This window comes from Ceratotherium simum, chromosome 15, assembly GCF_057802395.1.
Source record: "Ceratotherium simum simum isolate JZ-2026a chromosome 15, ASM5780239v1, whole genome shotgun sequence".
NCBI classification, from domain to species: domain Eukaryota; kingdom Metazoa; phylum Chordata; class Mammalia; order Perissodactyla; family Rhinocerotidae; genus Ceratotherium; species Ceratotherium simum.
In genome coordinates, this window is record NC_141914.1 from 55,131,018 (window position 1) to 55,137,034 (window position 6,017).

Consider the following 6,017-nt stretch of genomic DNA (forward strand, 5'->3'; position numbering starts at 1 on the left):
AACAAAGTTATCATCTTATCGCAGCTGGGAGGTACACATACAAGCAGGGGTCATAAAATCTACAGAGCAATTAGATTTCCTGGAGGGTGCAGATCCGGCTGGGTTAGTTCGTCAGAGGTCATTCAAAGTTACAACAGAGTTTTTCTTTTCTACAGTATGGCTTCCTTTATGTCAACCTTGTCTTGAGCTGGTATCATCATTGCCTAAAAATCCTCACTTCATAAATGCTCCTTGGTATGGCTTTATCATGGTATTGGTTCCCTCATCAACTATAAAGTTGAATAAAATCTTTGACATATGTCTACTTTATATTTGCATGAGAGTCAGGTTTTTTAACCTTTAACAATTGTGGAGGTCACTTGTTTGTTAAGTCCAAGTGGACTTACCTGATGATGTCAAGAAAACCTACATTGCCAGAAAAGTGCACCTCAGGGGCTGCTTAAGCCCTGGTAAATCTTTTTTGACTCTCAGAATGAAGCCCAGAACTTTATATTTCCTGACTCACTGGTAGTGCTTTCTAAATAGTTTTTTCCTGGTAATTTTGTGTTTTGCTTTTGTGTCCAATTTGTGCAGAGCTGATACGTTGTTCCCATTGACGGCTGCAGTAATCAGGAATTTGGTTTTACGGTTTAACCATTTGAAGATCTCTGTAGGATGGATGATGGTGATCTATTTTCTATTGGGTGAGAGATGACAAAGAATGTTTTGCTAGTCTTAATTTATTTGTTATCTACATATGAATTCAAATCTTTTAGGAATGCTGTGCCCACTGGGAAAGGAAATAGCTTTTTGATATCTGAACTGGTGAATTTTGTGTTTATGGGTTACTTCTGACCTGTGATTGATGTTGTAGAACTAAAACTATAAGCTCTCTATGTGTCTGTAGTTCAGAAAAGCTTTGCTCTTTCCTGGTGTGTGAGTGACATCTTTTCCTACCGCCAGAGGGCATTAATAAATAAGATGATTAGGTTTCTTAAAGTAGCTCTGCTCTGATTGTTTTATACAGATAAATACACTTATACATAGATCTAATTCCAAAAATCCCAAAATCCACAGAAAATAAGGAAAGTGAGCTTCTAAGACCTTAAGGATGCTAGACATCTTAAGAAAAAACTCTTCTTACAGAAATTGCTATCTCAGAAACATTTTAAAAATCCAAATTCACATAATTAAAGGGAATCTTTGGACAAATCAGGCTTATTTAATACTTTGGATTTAAAAATATAAATAATAGCTCTATGTCTTTGGCTTGGGTTTATCACTATGGGAATAATGTAAACATATGTTCTATTTTTAAAAGATTTGGGCCAGTTTTTTCATGAAGAGATTAATTAACCTGAACTCCTTAAACTTCTTATAATGGTTTATTGATCAAATAAACTAATATTGCTCCTACATAATGTTTAAGATTATAAAAAAGTAAATTTGTATTCAATTAAATTGAATCATAATTATGACAAACTTTTCCATGATAGTAATTATATTTGTAGCATGTCAGACTAACCAGAAATTTCAAGATTCTTAGGTAAATTACAACTATGGATATTCATTAGAATCTTAATTTCAGAGTATGATTGAATATTGAAGCACTGATTACTAAGCATCATTTTAAATTTATATAGTTTTTGCTCTTATTTATATACTACAAAGAGGCTATATCTTTGGGTTGTGATAATGAGTGAGTTCATATTTGCAACTTTAAAATGGTGTCAATTGACTTGTATGTCAGCCTTGGTGATCTGGTATAATGCTTATACATGATAGATCTCAATTATCTACTTCTCAGTTTGCTGTGTGAAAGAGAAGTTAGTTATTTTGGTTAAAAGTTATAATTAATACAGGTGGTTGAGACTATACTTGGGACAATGGTAGCAGCGACATTTGAATATGTAGCCAAAGTAATGGAGTATATTTTTGTTCATCAAGATAAAAAGACAGTAGCTGGGTCTTAAATTGTCTGCAATCTAGAATGTGAAAGAGGATAGTGAAACACAAAACTGGAATACCTGTAAAAAATTGTAGGTTTGCAGAAAGGGAATTTTTATTTGCCTTGGTTTAAACTACCTACATATATTAAGGTTTGAAAAGAAGCCATGAAATGTGTTAAAATTTTGCCAAAGATCACTCTGTTTTGATGAGTTTATTCATAAGAAATAAAAGCCTATATTCTTTACTGCCAAATGTTATATTTGACTTTTTATCTGTCAAAATGATAGATTGGTTTTAGGATTATTAATATAGAATGGTAAAATTACTCATTACCGTTTGTGTAATTTACCCAGATAGACACAAGATTTCAGGTCTCTCTAGAATAATTTTTTCCATTTTGTGTTACTTCCTCATATCCTTGATTATTTAAAATAAAAACAACATAAAAAAACACAAAGAACAAAGCTTTCTCCTTTGTGAAGGACTAAAGTTCCTTATAATATTGCTACTTTCTTCAATGTATATTTTCAAACATTTCATCGCTATGATTAAATAGTAAATAAGTACAGTTTCTCAGGCACCTAAGATCCTAACTTTATTAAAGGACCAAATCTCCTTTGACATTTCTTTTGATTTTGTCTTCCCAAGATCAGATCCTAAGTTAAAAACTAAACTAAAATAAAATTTTTAGGTTATCTTTCACAGACAAAACTATCTTTGAGTTTTCCCAGAGGACCCCAGGAAAATCACAAAGATTTGTTATTTCATCTTATTAAATGGGGATGGGTTCTAAAATGATTAGGTTTATTTAGCAGGCTCCATATTTCTTAATTAGCTCAATATCATTATAAGAACTGCATGGGAAGAACTGTCAAATCAGAAGAGACACTCGCCTTTCCTAGGTTAACTTTACAGGGAAAATATTATTAATGTTAATATTTCAAAAAATGTATTCTTTTTAAGAAGGCCCTGTAGTTTGGTTAATGTCCTCACTCTCCATAAAATATTCTTGTCCATCATGTGAAATATTACTCAAACTCTCATAAAACAGTTATTTACAGTACCCCAATAGAGAATTTTGCTTTTTTACATTCCAATATTATTGGTTGTTGTAATAAATTAACACTCTCATTATCAAACAGGTTTTCCCTTCCTGATGTTTGCCAGAAGGTTCTGCTATCAGTTACAGACTAGAATTAACGTCTTCAACAAAGACAGTCTCAGCAGCTCATGGAAAGAACTATGCCAAATATTCTGAACTATTAACATTTCAACAGTTCAAAGAATATACTCTTGGGTAAACAGTTTTATGCTTACATTGCTTATACAACTTTCAGACTATACTACTGGATTGAGTCAGAAATTCCTGGAAATGGACATACTGCGTGAAAGTTCACTGCTAACCCAAGATTCAGTGGATCAAGAATTGATTAATATAGGATTGAATAAATGGATAAAGGGAATTTTATTGTGGTTATTTGTTTGGAATATTCTTAGAATTATATTAACTTATATTCTTTTATGTATATATGAAAAGGCCCAGTCACTTTCTTTTTTATCTATCTCTAATCCTCAATTTAGTAAACCATACTTTTGTAAACTGAAATGAACCTTTCTAAATGGTATCTGATTCTCTCTAACAAATCATAATTCAGAATACATACTTTTACTGAGTTTCATTATTTTTCATGGCAATATAGTTATTTGCATAGGTTCAATAGAATCTATCCTATTTTACCAGGACATATTGAACAAATTGTGCACCTAAGGCCATAACTGGAGTTTCATATTTGAGAATAAATCTCATTTACTCAGGTAGGACAAGCCTACTACTAACCACTGGTTTATTGATAAGTGGACTCAACCAAAGGTGAAGAGAAACAACTTCATTCTTTTGCACTACTCTCCCTGAATGTTGCTTTGTGGACTTTTCCTACGCCTCCCAAATGAAGATTTTTCCCATAGTTTTTTCAGTAACTTAGTGAAAACGTCTGTCGAATTTAAACCTCCAAACTTTCGTGCAATTAAATCTTCTTACTTCTGCCAAGTGTAACCTATCTTAGATCAGATAATCTATGATGTGGAAACTTGGAGTGATTTTTTTAATTTCCTTGCTCTAATTTATTCTCCTCTCACTAACTGCTCTTTTAGGCCCTTCCAGGGTCAGAAAAGGAGCCATCCTGATAACGTCATAAAGAAATTCCCAGTGGGCCTTTTCAACTTTCTTCCTTTTATATAATTTCTAGGTTGTAAAGATCAAAAGCTAGGTGAAAGGTCAAACAAACTCACTATGTCCTGTATAGATGAGTCAGCACCTTACTTTGGAACGAGGGGCACTCACACCCATCGTATTATTCTTGGCCTCAGGGATCTCTGCCTCAACCTGAGATGACAGAAAAGTGACAGTTAACATCCTCCCACCCTACAGATGTTAATGCTTATCACAAGACAAGCACTTTTAGGCCCACTTTATGTGTATTAACTCATTTAATTCTCAAACCACTGACAAACTTAACCCATTTAAACCTCAATCTTACTAAAAGTTCATATAATTACCCCCATTTAAATATAATCAAACTGTGATATGGAGACATTAAGTTACACATCTACATTAGTGGCTGGGTTAAATTAAAACTTTTCCCTATACTGAATTTAAGGGTAAGGAGGTCATCATATACTGAAAATAGTAATAATAGGATGTAACTATCATGATCTCCTGTGGTCTAACAGAATAATCTTAAACATATTAAACACCGAACAAAAATAGAAGAGATTTATAGTCCAAAAACATAGTGAAAGATTTTAATGCACATCTTAGAAACTGATAGACTAAATACATTTTAAAAATTAGAAAGGATGTAAAATATTTAAATCACACTATTATAAGCAAATTAGATATTATAGTCAATTAGAGGCCATACTTTCTTTTTTTTCCTCCTTAACTATGGTCCAGAAAGATGCACTCCAATTACAGGAAAGAAAGTATGTGTGAGAAGAGAGGGGGAAGAATGGGATGGAGAGGGGCAGGCTTTAGATATATTTGTAATGTTTTATTTTTTAAAAAAGAAAAGCCATCAGAAGTAAATATGGTAAAAATCTTAACATGTGATATCTAAGTGATGGGTACCTTAACGACTGTAACCTTACGCTTTTTATTTGTTTTGGCTTTACTATGTATTTAAAATATTCATAACTTAAAAATAATAACTAAAAAATCTTCTGAGGTAAACATATTATCTTCAGTATCTCTGCCAGCTAGAAGAAAATTCTAGTTATAAAACATACTGCTTTTCTTTCACAAAGTGCACTCTGTCTGCCTGTGCAGGAAAGTTATTTGCATCAGTTGGTTGCAGTTGTTGTCTGTGCAGTGGCCTCCTGGAGGAAACTAAGGCTTTTACTTCTTTATTCTTAGCCATACAGCTCCCATTCAATGCTTTGGGTCAAAACTGGCTTCTCAATTTGTTGTCCTTTTTGCCAAAACAAGGGGTGAGTGTGTGTGTGTGTGTAAGATGGAGAGAGCAGGTGTGCAGGGTTGGAAAACAAAATTAATCATTTTTGTATGCTCTTACATTAAACATGTAAGTGTATAGTAACTAATTTAAAGGAGATTATGTTAAGTTAAAGATGCATATTTTTAATCCATGGAAAAATATGGAAGATAGATGATTATCAATAGCTCAAAAGTGAACAGAGTAGATAGAATGGAACACTACAAGATATTCACTTAGCTCAACTAAGTCCATAAAGATGAAAAAAGAAGTAAAATACAAGTGAGACAAATAGAAAACAACTAGAGGGTAAATTTAAACTAATCCATATGTATAATTACATTAAATTTAAGTGGCCTAAACCTCTAAAATGTAGAGACTGACAGAATGGATAAAAGCAAGACTCAACTATATATCGCTTACAAGATATGACTATCAATATAAAAACTTAGGTAGAGAATAAAAGGATATGGAAAAAGATACACCATGAAAGCACTATGCTTAAGAACCTTAGTGTGGTTATAATAATATAAAACAAAGACTTCAAAGAAAGAATTGTTAATGGTGATAGAGTCATTTTTATGATAAAAGTTGAAGTCA

General features: G+C 32.5%; 1 protein-coding gene across 2 annotated transcripts in view; it reads left to right on the forward strand.

Moving 5' to 3' along the window:
- LOC147915212 (uncharacterized) overlaps positions 1–3,594 on the forward strand; it is a 105,712-nt gene extending 102,118 nt beyond the window's left edge. For both annotated transcript variants that reach the window (XR_015554508.1, XR_015554509.1), the window contains 2 exons: positions 574–683; positions 3,072–3,594. The gene's annotated coding sequence lies outside the window, so the exon portion shown is untranslated. The remainder of the gene's footprint in view (positions 1–573; positions 684–3,071) is intronic.
- Positions 3,595–6,017: the final 2,423 nt, after the last annotated feature.